Below are 16,259 nucleotides of genomic sequence, written 5' to 3'. Positions count from 1 at the left end.
CTGAGGCCATGGATCCCCGGATTGCCCATGTACTTTGCACTGATGAACTCTAAACGTTAGCTCCTGAGTCACGGATGGCCAGCCTGCCAGCCTGCCAGCCTGCCCTGCACACGCACACATGTGCACACCTGCTTGCTGGTAAACCCATAGAATCACACTGATGCGCACACACTCAAACACACCCACAGAGGGCCCCACAGAAACAGACGCATGCATATCCCCACTCATGGCGTGTGGTCTTACCAGAAACATTGTCATATTCTAACAAGGAAATTCCTAGACACACATGAGACAGAGGCACATCCCCTTGTGTGGGATGACGTGGGCCCTTTCCATCTCACTGATGAGCAGCTAGCCCTGTGGGACAGAGGGACAGCACAGGGAGATGCAAAGCTTCCCCCACGGAACCGTTTGGATCGCTCAGGCCACCTGAGCGCCTGGGTGGGTACGTCACACATTCGCCTGATTTCTCCACACCTCCTCAGGTGCTGAGGCCTAGCTAGGCTTCCTGTTGACATGGAGAAGACGACCTTCCTTTGTTTTCCATGGTGGTGTGGAGAGATGCTGGCGGGCCCTGTGGAAGAAGAGTGGTCCAGGCCGGGGAACTTGCGCACGGATCACCAGAGGTAAGCTTTTGTTGTCTCAAAGTGTACTGATGGCACTAGAAGGTCCTGAGATGGCCTGCGGACCTGCCAGCCGGCTTGTGCTCCTGGCCATGGACGTTGGCTCTCCAAGAAGATTGCCTTTGCCTCTTGCTCAGGGGCATAGCTGTGGATGGTGTCCAGGGTACTGGAGGGTGCTGAGGCCACGGGGAGACCCTATGAGCTGTTCAGCCTGTGTAGTTCAATATACCAGGAGGCCGAGAAAGTGCTTGGATCGATGATGACTCCCTCAATCTGCATTCCTTGGAAAAGCTGAACAAAATGAGTGAGAACTCCCTGCCGTCGTTCTCATCGCAACTGAGGTCCAGCACGTTGTCTCCCCCAGGGAAGGAAAGAGTGAGGGACACCTTCGTCGTGCCACACGCTAGCAACCGCCACCACCACCACCACCACCACCACCACCACCAGCAACACCACCACCACCATCTCCACCCAAGGGCCCTGGGATCAGAGTGCCTGGCGGAGGGCTGAGGGCCTAGAAACCGTGTGCTCTCCTTGGGTGGGAGTCCTCGACTTGGTGGTCCTCCATGACATGTCTGGGCTTTGGTGGCGTCTCAGACAGCCAGCAGCCAAGTGATAGGAGTTGCGTTAGGCGGCTTTGGCAGGGTCTTGAGAGCATCTATGTCAGAGTACATCGGCCAGGCCAAAGATTGAGCCAGTTCTCCTGCTGGTGTGTGGTGCCCCCCTTTCAGGGCCAGGTGCCGCCGGAGTACAGGTGGACTGCGGACCGGGCAAGGAGCAATCTCTGTCCCAGGCCTCTGTCCCACGTTCTCAGCTGAGCGCTGAACAGGGTTGCGGGAGGACAGGAAAGACACCAGATGGGTTCGGTGCATTTGATAGAGCCGTAATTCATCTGAGGCCAGACAAGGACAGAGACACACAACTCGTACGCGCACACAAATACACATAGAAACATACAGAAGGACACACACAGTCACACACACGCTCACACACTCATAGTCGCATGCACAGGCATGCAAACACAAACACACACACACACACACACACACACACACACACAACAAACACACCAGGAAGTCCAGGAGAGCTCATGGTGTACGTTCAGGGCAGGAGTGTAGAAGCTTTGCTGGCCACTGGGAAGAATGGGAATGGCAGGGCCAAGGGCGTCCGGAGGAAACGTGCGTGCGGGCAGGGCAGCTGACGGCCTCCCTACCCCTGGATGGTGTTACGAAAACCAACGGGTCAGAACTTCGTGGGCTGTTTGCGGCCCCACCACCTTCCCCCATGGGCTGCGATTTACGGCCTTACGGGGCCGCCTGCCGATGGTGCCGAGGGCTCTGTCCGACCCACCCCTGGCCACGACTTTCCCAAAGAAGGGCTCTCCTGGGTGTCTACCCTGTGCCTGTGATAGCCTTGCCGGCCATTGCCACCCTGGTTGTCCCTCCCTTTGCCAGCTGGCCTTGCATACTTGGCCGTGCAGACCTTGTTTCCTGGCCTGCCGGGCTCCTGCGTGAAGGCATCCACCCAGGGCAGCCCTTGGTCAGCATCCGGAGTGGCTCCTTCCTGCTCCGTGGGCACAAGACGTCTGTGGGCTAGGCTGCAGACTGTGCAGGACAGACCACAGGGACCCGATCGTAGTCAGGTGGAGCCTCGTGTCAAGGCTGTAGGGCTTGGCCCTTGTCCTCCTCTTCATGGGAAGGCACTGGTTCTCCTTTGTATGTGCCTCTCACCTATAGTAATGTGGCCATGCCTCTGCACCAGAGTCTAAACACCACCTGTGTTTAGCCTGTCTCTGCCAATGGACAGGCCCTACCTTGAGTCCCACAGTATAGACGCCTGTGAAGACCATGCCACGTGTTGCTGTTCTTGCTGAGGATCCCAGCCTCTGACGTGGGAGTCCCGTTCGAGGGCAGTGGTGACCTTCCCTGCAGTGATGAGGACTCAGGACATGGACCCGGATGTGGCAGCCCGACTAATGGCAGGTGTTCCCCAGAGGCCGAGCCCGTGAGGCACAATGGCCGTTGACATGCCAGGTCCCTTGTCAGTAGTGCACCCCCGCTTCAGGCGGCTGTTGTTTGGCTCTCAGTGTAGCATGGGCACTACTTGCCTAGGGCTGTTCTGCCCACACGCCAAGAGCCAAATTGTCATGTGTGTGGGACCAGTCACCTGTCCGACCTTCGTGTGGCCACCTCTTCTCATAGGGCTTCGTGAAGGCCTGAGGCGTGCATCCATTCATTACCTGAGGCCCGCTGCCCTCACAGGGCTCATTGCCTTTCCCCATGGTCGCTGAGGTTTCATGCTGCGCCCGGTAACGGCACAGCTAATGGGGCAACGTAATCCACATCGACATCGCTTCGAAGGTGGAAAGTGGGTATTTGGAGGAGAGTCCTTGTGTTGCGCTTTGCCAGAGGGCTTCGGACACATGGTGTCTCAGGGCTTTGCAACGTCCCCTGAGGTCAGTCACGTCATCTCATGCTATTACGTGCCAGCGTCTGAGGCCATGGATCCCCGGATTGCCCATGTACTTTGCACTGATGAACTCTAAACGTTAGCTCCTGAGTCACGGATGGCCAGCCTGCCAGCCTGCCAGCCTGCCCTGCACACGCACACATGTGCACACCTGCTTGCTGGTAAACCCATAGAATCACACTGATGCGCACACACTCAAACACACCCACAGAGGGCCCCACAGAAACAGACGCATGCATATCCCCACTCATGGCGTGTGGTCTTACCAGAAACATTGTCATATTCTAACAAGGAAATTCCTAGACACACATGAGACAGAGGCACATCCCCTTGTGTGGGATGACGTGGGCCCTTTCCATCTCACTGATGAGCAGCTAGCCCTGTGGGACAGAGGGACAGCACAGGGAGATGCAAAGCTTCCCCCACGGAACCGTTTGGATCGCTCAGGCCACCTGAGCGCCTGGGTGGGTACGTCACACATTCGTCTGATTTCTCCACACCTCCTCAGGTGCTGAGGCCTAGCTAGGCTTCCTGTTGACATGGAGAAGAAGACCTTCCTTTGCTTTCCATTGTGGTGTGGAGAGATGCTGGCGGGCCCTGTGGAAGAAGAGTGGTCCAGGACGGGGAACCTGCGCACGGATCACCAGAGGTAAGCTTTTGTTGTCTCAAAGTGTACTGATGGCACTAGAAGGTCCTGAGATGGCCTGCGGACCTGCCAGCTGGCTTGTGCTCCTGGCCATGGACGTTGGCTCTCCAAGAAGTTTGCCTTTGCCTCTTGCTCAGGGGCATAGCTGTGGATGGTGTCCAGGGTACTGGAGGGTGCTGAGGCCACGGGGAGTCCCCATGAGCTGTTCAGCCTGCGTAGTTCAATATACCAGGAGGCCGAGAAAGTGCTTGGATCGATGATGACTCCCTCAATCTGCATTCCTTGGAAAAGCTGAACAAAATGAGTGAGAACTCCCTGCCGTCATTCTCATCGCAACTGAGGTCCAGCACGTTGTCTCCCCCAGTGAAGGAAGGAGTGAGGGACAGCTTCGTCGTGCCACACGCTAGCAACCGCCACCACCACCACCACCACCACCACCACCACCATCTCCACCCAAGGGCCCTGGGATCAGAGTGCCTGGCGGAGGGCTGAGGGCCTAGAAACCGTGTGCTCTCCTTGGGTGGGAGTCCTCGACTTGGTGGTCCTCCATGACATGTCTGGGCTTTGGTGGCGTCTCAGACAGCCAGCAGCCAAGTGATAGGAGTTGCGTTAGGCGGGTTTGGCAGGGTCTTGAGAGCATCTATGTCAGAGTACATCGGCCAGGCCAAACATTGAGCCAGTTCTCCTGCTGGTGTGTGGTGCCCCCCTTTCAGGGCCAGGTGCCGCCAGTGTACAGGTGGACTCCCGACTGGGCAAGGAGCAATCTCTGTCCCAGGCCTCTGTCCCACGTTCTCAGCTGAGCGCTGAACAGGGTTGCGGGAGGACAGGAAAGATACCAGATGGGTTCGGTGCATTTGATAGAGCCGTAATTCATCTGAGGCCAGACAAGGACAGAGACACACAACTCGTACACGCACACAAATACACATACAAACATACAGAAGGACACACACAGTCACACACACGCTCACACACTCATAGTCCCATGCACAGGCATGCAAACACAAACACACACACACACAACACACACACACACACACAACAAACACACCAGGAAGTCCAGGAGAGCTCATGGTGTACGTTCAGGGCAGGAGTGTAGAAGCTTTGCTGGCCACTGGGAAGAATGGGAATGGCAGGGCCAAGGGCGTCCGGAGGAAACGTGCGTGCGGGCAGGGCAGCTGACGGCCTCCCTACCCCTGGATGGTGTTACGAAAACCAACGGGTCAGAGCTTCGTGGGCTGTTTGCGGCCCCACCACCTTCCCCCATGGGCTGCGATTTACAGCCTTACGGGGCCGCCTGCTGATGGTGCCGAGGGCTCTGTCCGACCCACCCCTAGCCACGACTTTCCCAAAGAAGGGCTCTCCTGGGTGTCTACCCTGTGCCTGTGATAGCCTTGCCGGCAATTGCCACCCTGGTTGTCCCTCCCTTTGCCAGCTGGCCTTGCATACTTGGCCGAGCAGATCTTGTTTCCTAGCCTGCCGTGCTCCTGCGTGAAGGCATCCACCCAGGGCAGCCCTTGGTCAGCATCCGAAGTGGCTCCTTCCTGCTCCGTGGGCACAAGACGTCTGTGGGCTAGGCTGCAGACTGTGCAGGACAGACCACAGAGACCCGATCGTAGTCAGGTGGAGCCTCGTGTCAAGGCTGTAGGGCTTGGCCCTTGTCCTCCTCTTCATGGGAAGGCACTGGTTCTCCTTTGTATGTGCCTCTCACCTATAGTAATGTGGCCATGCCTCTGCACCAGAGTCTAAACACCACCTGTGTTTAGCCTGTCTCTGCCAATGGACAGGCCCTACCTTGAGTCCCACAGTATAGACGCCTGTGAAGACCATGCCACGTGTTGCTGTTCTTGCTGAGGATCCCAGCCTCTGACGTGGGAGTCCCGTTCGAGGGCAGTGGTGACCTTCCCTGCAGTGATGAGGACTCAGGACATGGACCCGGATGTGGCAGCCCGACTAATGGCAGGTGTTCCCCAGAGGCCGAGCCCGTGAGGCACAATGGCCGTTGACATGCCAGGTCCCTTGTCAGTAGCGCTCCCACGCTTCAGGCGGCTGTTGTTTGGCTCTCAGTGTAGCATGGGCACTACTTGCCTAGGGCTGTTCTGCCTACACGCCAAGAGCCAAATTGTCATGTGTGTGGGACCAGTCACCTGTCCGACCTTCGTGTGGCCACCTCTTCTCATAGGGCTTCGTGAAGGCCTGAGGCGTGCATCCATTCATTATCTGAGGCCCGCTGCCCTCACAGGGCTCATTGCCTTTCCCCATGGTCGCTGAGGTTTCATGCTGCGCCCGGTAACGGCACAGCTAATGGGGCAACGTAATCCACATCGACATCGCTTCGAAGGTGGAAAGTGGGTATTTGGAGGAGAGTCCTTGTCCTGCGCTTTGCCAGAGGGCTTCGGACACGTGGTGTCTCAGGGCTTTGCAACGTCCCCTGAGGTCAGTCACGTCATCTCATGCTATTACGTGCCAGCGTCTGAGGCCATGGATCCCCGGATTGCCCATGTACTTTGCGCTGATGAACTCTAAACGTTAGCTCCTGAGCCACGGATGGCCAGCCTGCCAGTTTGCCAGCCTGCCCTGCACACGCACACATGTGCACACCTGCTTGCTGGTAAACCCATAGAATCACACTGATGCGCACACACTCAAACACACCCACAGAGGGCCCCACACAAACAGACGCATGCACATCCCCACTCATGGCGTGTGGTCTTACCAGAAACATTGTCATATTCTAACAATGAAATTCCTAGACACACATGAGACAGAGGCACATCCCCTTGTGTGGGATGACGTGGGCCCGTTCCATCTCACTGATGAGCAGCTAGCCCTGTGGGACAGAGGGACAGCACAGGGAGATGCAAAGCTTCCCCCACGGAACTGTTTGGATCGCTCAGGCCACCTGAGCGCCTGGGTGGGTACGTCACACATTCGCCTGATTTCTCCACACCTCCTCAGGTGCTGAGGCCTAGCTAGGCTTCCTGTTGACATGGAGAAGAAGACCTTCCTTTGTTTTCCATGGTGGTGTGGAGAGATGCTGGCGGGCCCTGTGGAAGAAGAGTGGTCCAGGACGGGGAACCTGCGCACGGATCACCAGAGGTAAGCTTTTGTTGTCTCAAAGTGTACTGATGGCACTAGAAGGTCCTGAGATGGCCTGCGGACCTGCCAGCTGGCTTGTGCTGCTGGCCATGGACGTTGGCTCTCCAAGAAGATTGCCTTTGCCTCTTGCTCAGGGGCATAGCTGTGGATGGTGTCCAGGGTACTGGAGGGTGCTGAGGCCACAGGGAGACCCTATGAGCTGTTCAGCCTGCGTAGTTCAATATACCAGGAGGCCGAGAAAGTGCTTGGATCGATGATGACTCCCTCAATCTGCATTCCTTGGAAAAGCTGAACAAAATGAGTGAGAACTCCCTGCCGTCGTTCTCATCGCAACTGAGGTCCAGCACGTTGTCTCCCCCAGGGAAGGAAGGAGTGAGGGACAGCTTCGTCGTGCCACACGCTAGCAACCGCCACCACCACCACCACCACCACCACCACCACCAGCAACACCACCACCACCATCTCCACCCAAGGGCCCTGGGATCAGAGTGCCTGGCGGAGGGCTGAGGGCCTAGAAACCGTGTGCTCTCCTTGGGTGGGAGTCCTCGACTTGGTGGTCCTCCATGACATGTCTGGGCTTTGGTGGCGTCTCAGACAGCCAGCAGCCAAGTGATAGGAGTTGCGTTAGGCGGCTTTGGCAGGGTCTTGAGAGCATCTATGTCAGAGTACATCGGCCAGGCCAAAGATTGAGCCAGTTCTCCTGCTGGTGTGTGGTGCCCCCCTTTCAGGGCCAGGTGCCGCCGGTGTACAGGTGGACTCCCGACCGGGCAAGGAGCAATCTCTGTCCCAGGCCTCTGTCCCACGTTCTCAGCTGAGCGCTGAACAGGGTTGCGGGAGGACAGGAAAGACACCAGATGGGTTCGGTACATTTGATAGAGCCGTAATTCATCTGAGGCCAGATAAGGACAGAGACACACAACTCTCACGCGCACACGAATACACATACAAACATACAGAAGGACACACACAGTCACACACACGCTCACACACTCATAGTCGCATGCACAGGCATGCAAACAAAAACACACACACACACAACAAACACACCAGGAAGTCCATGGGAGCTCATGGTGTACGTTCAGGGCAGGAGTGTAGAAGCTTTGCTGGCCACTGGGAAGAATGGGAATGGCAGGGCCAAGGGCGTCCGGAGGAAACTTGCGTGCGGGCAGGGCAGCTGACGGCCTCCCTACCCCTGGATGGTGTTACGAAAACCAACGGGTCAGAGCTTCGTGGGCTGTTTGCGGCCCCACCACCTTCCCCCATGGGCTGCGATTTACGGCCTTACGGGGCCGCCTGCCGATGGTGCCGAGGGCTCTGTCCGACCCACCCCTGGCCACGACTTTCCCAAAGAAGGGCTCTCCTGGGTGTCTACCCTGTGCCTGTGATAGCCTTGCCGGCCATTGCCACCCTGGTTGTCCCTCCCTTTGCCAGCTGGCCTTGCATACTTGGCCGTGCAGACCTTGTTTCCTGGCCTGCCGGGCTCCTGCGTGAAGGCATCCACCCAGGGCAGCCCTTGGTCAGCATCCGGAGTGGCTCCTTCCTGCTCCGTGGGCACAAGACGTCTGTGGGCTAGGCTGCAGACTGTGCAGGACAGACCACAGGGACCCGATCGTAGTCAGGTGGAGCCTCGTGTCAAGGCTGTAGGGCTTGGCCCTTGTCCTCCTCTTCATGGGAAGGCACTGGTTCTCCTTTGTATGTGCCTCTCACCTATAGTAATGTGGCCATGCCTCTGCACCAGAATCTAAACACCACCTGTGTTTAGCCTGTCTCTGCCAATGGACAGGCCCTACCTTGAGTCCCACAGTATAGACGCCTGTGAAGACCATGCCACGTGTTGCTGTTCTTGCTGAGGATCCCAGCCCCTGACGTGGGAGTCCCGTTCGAGGGCAGTGGTGACCTTCCCTGCAGTGATGAGGACTCAGGAAATGGACCCGGATGTGGCAGCCCGACTAATGGCAGGTGTTCCACAGAGGCCGAGCCCGTGAGGCACAATGGCCGTTGACATGCCAGGTCCCTTGTCAGTAGCGCTCCCCCGCTTCAGGCGGCTGTTGTTGGCTCTCAGTGTAGCATGGGCACCACTTGCCTAGGGCTGTTCTGCCCACACGCGAAGAGCCAAATTGTCATGTGTGTGGGACCATTTACCTGTCCGACCTTCGTGTGGCCACCTCTTCTCATAGGGCTTCGTGAAGGCCTGAGGTGTGCATCCATTCATTACCTGAGGCCTGCTGCCCTCACAGGGCTCATTGCCTTTCCCCATGGTCGCAGAGGTTTCATGCTGCACCCGGTCACGGCTCAGCTAATGGGGCAACGTAATCCACATCGACATCGCTTCGAAGGTGGAAAGTGGGTATTTGGAGGAGAGTCCTTGTGCTGCGCTTTGCCAGAGGGCTTCGGACACGTGGTTTCTCAGGGCTTTGCAACGTCCCCTGAGGTCAGTCACGTCATCTCATGCTATTACGTGCCAGCGTCTGAGGCCATGGATCCCCGGATTGCCCATGTACTTTGCGCTGATGAACTCTAAACGTTAGCTCCTGAGCCACAGATGGCCAGCCTGCCAGCCTGCCAGCCTGCCAGCCTGCCAGCCTGCCCTGCACACGCACACATGTGCACACCTGCTTGCTGGTAAACCCACAGAATCACACTGATGCGCACACACTCAAACACACCCACAGAGGGCCCCACAGAAACAGATGCATGCACATCCCCACTCATGGCGTGTGGTCTTACCAGAAACATTGTCATATTCTAACAAGGAAATTCCTAGACACACATGAGACAGAGGCACATCCCCTTGTGTGGGATGACGTGGGCCCGTTCCATCTCACTGATGAGCAGCTAGCCCTGTGGGACAGAGGGACAGCACAGGGAGATGCAAAGCTTCCCCCACGGAACCGTTTGGATCGCTCAGGCCACCTGAGCGCCTGGGTGGGTACGTCACACATTCGCCTGATTTCTCCACACCTCCTCAGGTGCTGAGGCCTAGCTAGGCTTCCTGTTGACATGGAGAAGACGACCTTCCTTCGCTTTCCATGGTGGTGTGGAGAGATGCTGGCGGGCCCTGTGGAAGAAGAGTGGTCCAGGACGGGGAACCTGCGCACGGATCACCAGAGGTAAGCTTTTGTTGTCTCAAAGTGTACTGATGGCACTAGAAGGTCCTGAGATGGCCTGCGGACCTGCCAGCTGGCTTGTGCTCCTGGACATGGACGTTGGCTCTCCAAGGAGATTGCTTTTGCCTCTTGCTCAGGGGCATAGCTGTGGATGGTGTCCAGGGTACTGGAGGGTGCTGAGGCCACGGGGAGACCCTATGAGCTGTTCAGCCTGCGTAGTTCAATATACCAGGAGGCCGAGAAAGTGCTTGGATTGATGATCACTCCCTCAATCTGCATTCCTTGGAAAAGCTGAACAAAATGAGTGAGAACTCCTTACCGTCTTTCTCATCACAACTGAGGTCCAGCACGTTGTCTCCCCCAGGGAAAGTAGGAGGTAGGGACAGCTTCTCTTTGTTCCTGCCACATGCTCAAAAGCACCACCACCAACACCTCCATCTCCACCCAAGGGCCTTGGCGTCAGAGAGCCTGGTGTAGGGCTGAAGGCCCAGATAACATATGCTCTCCTTGGTGGGAGTCATTGGCTTCATGTTTCTCCGTGGCATGGCTGGGCTTTGGCGGCATCTCAGATAGCCAGCTGCCAAGCAGTAGGAGTTGCATTAGATGTCATTGGCAGGGCCTCGAAAGTGTCTGTGCCAGAGCACATAAGCCAGTCTGATGATTGAGCCAGAGATTTTGGCGTTGTGTGCAGTTCCCCCCTTTCAGGGTCACGCGTCATGGGGTTACAGGTGGACTATCGTCCAGGCAAGCAGCTATCTTTGCCCAAGGCCTCTGTCCCAAGTTTTCAATGAGAGCTGAATATGGTTGGGGGGAGATAGGAGAGCACCAAGAGGGACCGATGCGTTTGACTGCACCTGAACCCATGTGAGCCCAGACCAGGACAGACACACACAGTCTCACACGCACACATCAACACCCACATACACACTCATACACAAACACAGATGCACGTACACACAGACGCACCCACCACACATGCAAGGAGATGCCGCAGAGCTCGTGGTGTATATTCAAGGCAGGAGTGTCAACACTCTGCTGTCCACTGGGATCAATGGGAATTGTAGGGCCCAGGCTGTCCACCGGACAGGTTGGTGCGGGCAGCCAGTGGCCTCTCTAAATTTGGATGGTGTTGCAAAAACCAACAGGTCAGTGCTTTGTAGGCTGTGTGCAGCCCCACCACCTTCCCCCATGGGCTGAGACTTATGGCCTTAATGGGCTGCCTGGCAATCATGCAGAGAGGTCTATGTGACCCACCCCTGACTACTACTTTTCTGAAGAAGTGCTCTCCTGGGTATCTACCCTTTGCCTGTGAGAGGTATGCCAGCCATTGTGACCCTGGTCAGCCCTCACTTCGCCAGTTAGCCTTGCAGACCCTGGCTGTGCAGAACTTGTCTCCTGGGCTGCGGGGCTCCTGTGTAAATGCGTCCAACCAGGGAGGCCCTTGATTCAGCATCCGCGGTGACTCCTTGCTCTGAGGGCACAAGTCTTCTCTGGGGTAGCCTGCACACCATGCAGGACAGGCCACAGGGACCCTGATAGCAGTCAGGCCCAGCCCCGTGTTTTGGCCTTGGAGATTAGCCTACGTCTTCCTCTTCATAGGAAGGGCACTGGTCGTCCTTTATTTGTGCCTCTCACCTGCAGTACTGTGGCCATGTTCCCCAGCTGCCCAGCCAGCCTGCCTGCCCTGCACATGCACACACACACACACAAACTCCTGCTAACAAACCCATAGAGTTATACTGACGCACACACAATGCAACTCCCACACAGGGGGACCCTCATACACAGACACGCACGCCCCCACTCATGGCAGGTACCCTTGCCAGACACACTGTCATGCACCCATAAGGAAATTCCTAGACACACGTGCCCCCGTAAGGAAATTCCTAGACACACACAGACAGGCACATCCCCTTGTGTGGATTGACATGGGCCCATGGCATCTCACCAATGTGCAATAACCCTGTCAGTCAAAGGGACAGCACAGATAGATATAAAGGTTTCCCACATAACTGTTTGGACCACTCTCACCAGCTGAGCACCTGGGTGCATTTGTGACATAATTGTGTGATTTCTCCTCCATTTCTCAGGTGAGGAGTCCAAGCCATGCTCGCTGTTGACTAAAAAAACAGACCCTCCTTTCTTTGGAGTTGCGGAAGAATGATGGCGCACCTTTGGAAGAAGAGTGGCCCAGGGTGGGGAGCCTGTGCACGGATCGGTATGGGGGTAAGCCTTTCATTGTCTCAAAGTGAGCGAATTGGACTAGAAGATTCTGGGTTGGCCACCGTCCTGCCAGTGGGCAAGGGGCGATGGTTCTCTGAGAGGATTGCCTGTGCCTCTTGCTCAGGGGCGAAGTTTGGAGGGTTTCCAGGGTGCTAGAAGGTGCTGAGGCCACGAGGAGTCCCCTATGAGCCATCCAGCCTGCTTGGTTTGGTTTGCCAGTCGGCCCAGGAAGTGCTCCAATGGATCATGACTCCCTCAATCTGCTTTCCTTGGAAAATTGAACAAAATGAGTGAGAACTCCCTGCCGTCATTCTCATCGCAACTGAGGTCCAGCACGTTGTCTTCCCCAGGGAAGGTAGGAGTGAGGGACAGCTAGCTTTGCCTTGGTCATGCCACATTCTCGCAACCTCCACCACCATCTCCACCCAAGGGCCTTGGGATCAGAGAGCCTCATGGACGGCTGAGGGCCCAAAAGGCGTGTGCCCTCCTTGGATGGAAGTCCTCAGCTTAGTAGTCCCCCGAGGCATATCCAGGCTTTGAAGGCATCTCAGACAACCAGGAGCCAAGCAGTAGGAGTCGCATTGGGCGATGTTGGTGCAGCCTCAAGAGGCTCTGTGTCACAGCAAATCAGCCAGACTGATGATTGATCCAGAGATCCTGGCAGTGTGAGCTGTGCAACTCCTTCAGGGCCAGGCACCATGGGTTTGGAGGAGGACTCTCATACGGGCAAGTGGGAATCTTTGCCCAAGGCCTCTGTTCCAGGTCATCAGGTAAAAGCTGCACAGGGTTGAGGGAATACAGGAAAGACACCAGGTAGGGCCAATGCACTTGACAGTGCCTGAATGTGTCTCAGGCCAGAGAAGCACACATACCCACACACACAGTCTCCCACACACATGAACACACACACACATACACAGACAAATACACGCACAGACACACATAAAGATGCAGACACAGGCACACGCACACACACACACACACACACACAGACATGCACACACCACACATGCAAGTAGGACCTGCAGAGCTCGTGGTGTTTGCTCAGGGCAAAGTGTAGATGCTCTGCTGTCCACTCGGATGGATGGGAATGGCAGGGCCTCTGGAGTCCACAGGATGGGTGTGTGCGTGTAGCTGGCAGGCTCCCTACACTCAGTGGTTTTGCAACACCAACGGGTCAGTGCTTTGTGGGCTGTGGGAGGTCTCACCGCATTCCCACATGAGCTTCTACTTATTACCCTATGGGGCCTACTTTGGATGTAGCCCAGGACTCTGCCCAACATGCCCCTGGCCACTACCTTCCCAAAGAAGGGCTCTCCTGGGCATTTTCCATGTGCCTGTGAGAGGTATGCTGGCCATTGCCATCCTGGCCAACCCTCGCTTTGCTGGGTGAACTTGCAGTCCTTGGCAATGCAGACATTTCCTTCTGGGGTTTTGGGTTTCTATGTGAAGGCATCCATCCATGGCAGCCCTTGATTCAGCATCTGGGGTGGCTTCTTCCTGTTCTATGGCCACAAGATTTCTCTGGGCTTGATTCTCAACCATGCTGGACAGGCCCTGGGGATGCTGATAGCAGTCAGGCACAGCCTGACATTCGTAGCCATGGAGCTTGGCCCACGTCTTCCTCTTCATGGGAAGGGGACCGGTCCTCCTTTCTGTGTGCCTATCACCTGCAGTACTTCAGCCATGCCCTTGCTCCAGAACCACTATGTTGCGCCTATCTCTTCCAATGAAATGGGCCCTGGCTTGATTCCCAAAATGTGGCTTCCTGTGAAGAGCACACTGCATGTTGCTGTCCTCACTGAGGATTCCAGCCCCCGACACGGGAGTCCCGTTCCAGGGCAGTGGTAAGAGACTTCCCCTGCAGCGATGAGGACTCAAGGACATGGACGTGGACATGGCAGCACGAATGATGACACGTGTTCCTGGAGGCCATATTCATGAAGCACAATGGCCTTAGGCATGCCAATGTCCTTGGCTGTAGCACACCGCGGTTTCCGTCAGCTGTTGCTACTTGCTCTCGTTGGGTCATGGGCACTGCTTGCCTAAGGCTGTTCTGACCACATACGAAGAGTCGTATTGTCGAGTCGTATTGTCAAGTGCGTGGGACGAGTCACCTGTCCAACCTTTGTATTGCTCCCTTGGCTCTCTAGGGCTTCTGGAGGCCTGAGGCGTGCAGCCATCTCCCCTGGGCTCCCAGCCTGCATCAGGACTCATTGCCTTGATCCGTTTTCACTGAGATTTCATGCTGGGCCCCGACACCAAGACAACTAACGAGGTGACGTAGTCCACAACAATGTCGCTTTGACGGTTGGAAGTGGGCTTTTTTGAGGAGAGTCATTGTGCTCTGCGTTGCCAGAGCTTTGGACATGTAGTGTCTGACCACTGCATTCTCCCGTCGGGTAAATCACGTCAATTCATGCTGTTGTGTGGCAGGGTCTGAGGCAACATATCCATGGATGGCCTATGTGGTTTGTGGAGATGAACACCACATGTGAGCACCTCTGCCATGGCTGCCCAGCCTGCCAGCCTGTCCTGCACATGCACACACGTGCACACCTGCTAATAAACTCATAGAGTCACACTGATGCACAATGAAACAGCACAGAGGCCCCTCATACACAGATGCACGTCTGTCCCCATTCATGACACGTGGCCTTGCCAGACACATTGTCATGCATTCACAAGAAAATTCTTAGACACACATGAAACAGAAGCACATCCACATGTGTGGGCTGACATGGGCCCGTGGCATCTCACCGACGAGAAGCTAGCCCTGTGGGACAGAGGGACAGCACAGGCAGATGCAAAGCTTCCCCATGCAACCGTTTGGACCACTCTGGCCAGCTGAGCACCTGAGTGCATTTGTGATGCATTCTTATGTTTTCTCCACCATTCCTCAGGTGAGGAGGGCAAGCCAGGCGCTCCATTGACTCAGAGAAGAAGACCTTCCTTTCCTTGGAGGTGTGGAGGGATGATGTGGGATTTCTGGAAGAAGAGTAGTCCGGGGCGGGGGACCCTGCACACAGATCGCTATACGGGTAAGCCTTTTGTCATCTCAAAGTGAGATGATGGGACTAGAAAGTCCTAGATCTGCCTGTGGCCTGCCAGTTGGCTTGTGCCTCATGGAGAGGGGTGATAGTTCCCCGAGTGGAATGCCCATGCCTTTTGCTCAGGGCTGTAGTTCTGAATGGTCTCCAGCTTGCTGGAGGGTGCTGAGGCCTCGGGTACTACCCTATGACCTGTCCAGCCTGCATGGTTCCATTTGCTAGGCAGCCCAGCAAGTGCTCAGATTGATGATGACTCCCTCAACCTGCATTCCTTGGAAAAGCTGAACAAAATGAGTGAGAACTCCCTACTGTCATTCTCATCAAAACTGAGGTCCAGCATGTTGTCTCTCCCAGGGAAGGTAGGAGTGAGGGACAGCTAGCTTGTCCTTGTTCATGCCACATACTCACAAATATCACCACCACCACCACCACCACCACCATCTGCACCCAAGGGCCTTGGAATCGGAGAGCCTCATGGAGGGCTGAGGGCCCAGAATGCTCTCCTTGAATGGGAGTCCTCAGCTTGGTAGTCTTCTGAGGCATGTCCAGGCTTTGAAGGCGTCTCAGATAACTGGCAGCCAAGCAGTAGGAGTCACATTGGGCGATGTTGGCATGGCCTGGAGAGGTTCCATGCTGGAGCAAGTTGGCCAGACTGATAATTGAGCCAGAGCTCCTGGCAGTGTGTGCGGTACCCCCTTTCAGGGCCAGGCACCGTGGGTTTCCAGGTGGACCCCCACCCTGGGCAAGTGGCAATCTTTGCCCGAGGCCTCTATCCAAGGTTGTAGCTGACAGCTTCGCAGGCCTGGGGGAAGACAGGAGAGGCACCAGCTAGGGCTAATGCACTTGACAGTGCCTGAATGTGTTTCAGGGCAGAGAAGCACACATTCACAACACACACACGCACACTTATGCACAGACTTGCACACACATGGAGACACACACAAACGCATATGCAGTCACATACACCCCCCCACACACACACACAGTCACAGATGCAGACATAGGCATGCACACACACACACAAACACACCACACGTACAAG

At 56.1% G+C, this 16,259-nt stretch overlaps 5 non-coding genes and 1 pseudogene across 5 annotated transcripts; all 6 read left to right on the top strand.

Moving 5' to 3' along the window:
• Window positions 1–873: 873 nt before the first annotated feature.
• Window positions 874–968, top strand: LOC118354368 (small nucleolar RNA SNORD116). Its single transcript, XR_004814798.1, has one exon. It is a non-coding gene; the product is annotated as a small nucleolar RNA SNORD116 (small nucleolar RNA).
• A 3,020-nt stretch (window positions 969–3,988) lies between these two features.
• On the top strand, window positions 3,989–4,083 carry LOC118354365 (small nucleolar RNA SNORD116). Its single transcript, XR_004814795.1, has one exon. It is a non-coding gene; the product is annotated as a small nucleolar RNA SNORD116 (small nucleolar RNA).
• A 3,001-nt stretch (window positions 4,084–7,084) lies between these two features.
• LOC118354367 (small nucleolar RNA SNORD116) lies at window positions 7,085–7,179 on the top strand. Its single transcript, XR_004814797.1, has one exon. It is a non-coding gene; the product is annotated as a small nucleolar RNA SNORD116 (small nucleolar RNA).
• A 3,015-nt stretch (window positions 7,180–10,194) lies between these two features.
• LOC118354376 (small nucleolar RNA SNORD116) lies at window positions 10,195–10,289 on the top strand. Its single transcript, XR_004814806.1, has one exon. It is a non-coding gene; the product is annotated as a small nucleolar RNA SNORD116 (small nucleolar RNA).
• Window positions 10,290–12,408: 2,119 nt separating this feature from the next.
• LOC118354380 (small nucleolar RNA SNORD116) lies at window positions 12,409–12,498 on the top strand (annotated as a pseudogene).
• Window positions 12,499–15,457: 2,959 nt separating this feature from the next.
• LOC118354378 (small nucleolar RNA SNORD116) lies at window positions 15,458–15,552 on the top strand. Its single transcript, XR_004814808.1, has one exon. It is a non-coding gene; the product is annotated as a small nucleolar RNA SNORD116 (small nucleolar RNA).
• The last annotated feature ends 707 nt before the right edge of the window (window positions 15,553–16,259 follow it).

The sequence above is a fragment of the Canis lupus genome, chromosome 3 (genome assembly GCF_003254725.2).
Source record: "Canis lupus dingo isolate Sandy chromosome 3, ASM325472v2, whole genome shotgun sequence".
Classification (NCBI taxonomy): Eukaryota; Metazoa; Chordata; class Mammalia; order Carnivora; family Canidae; genus Canis; species Canis lupus.
This window is presented reverse-complemented; position numbering and strand designations above follow the sequence as displayed.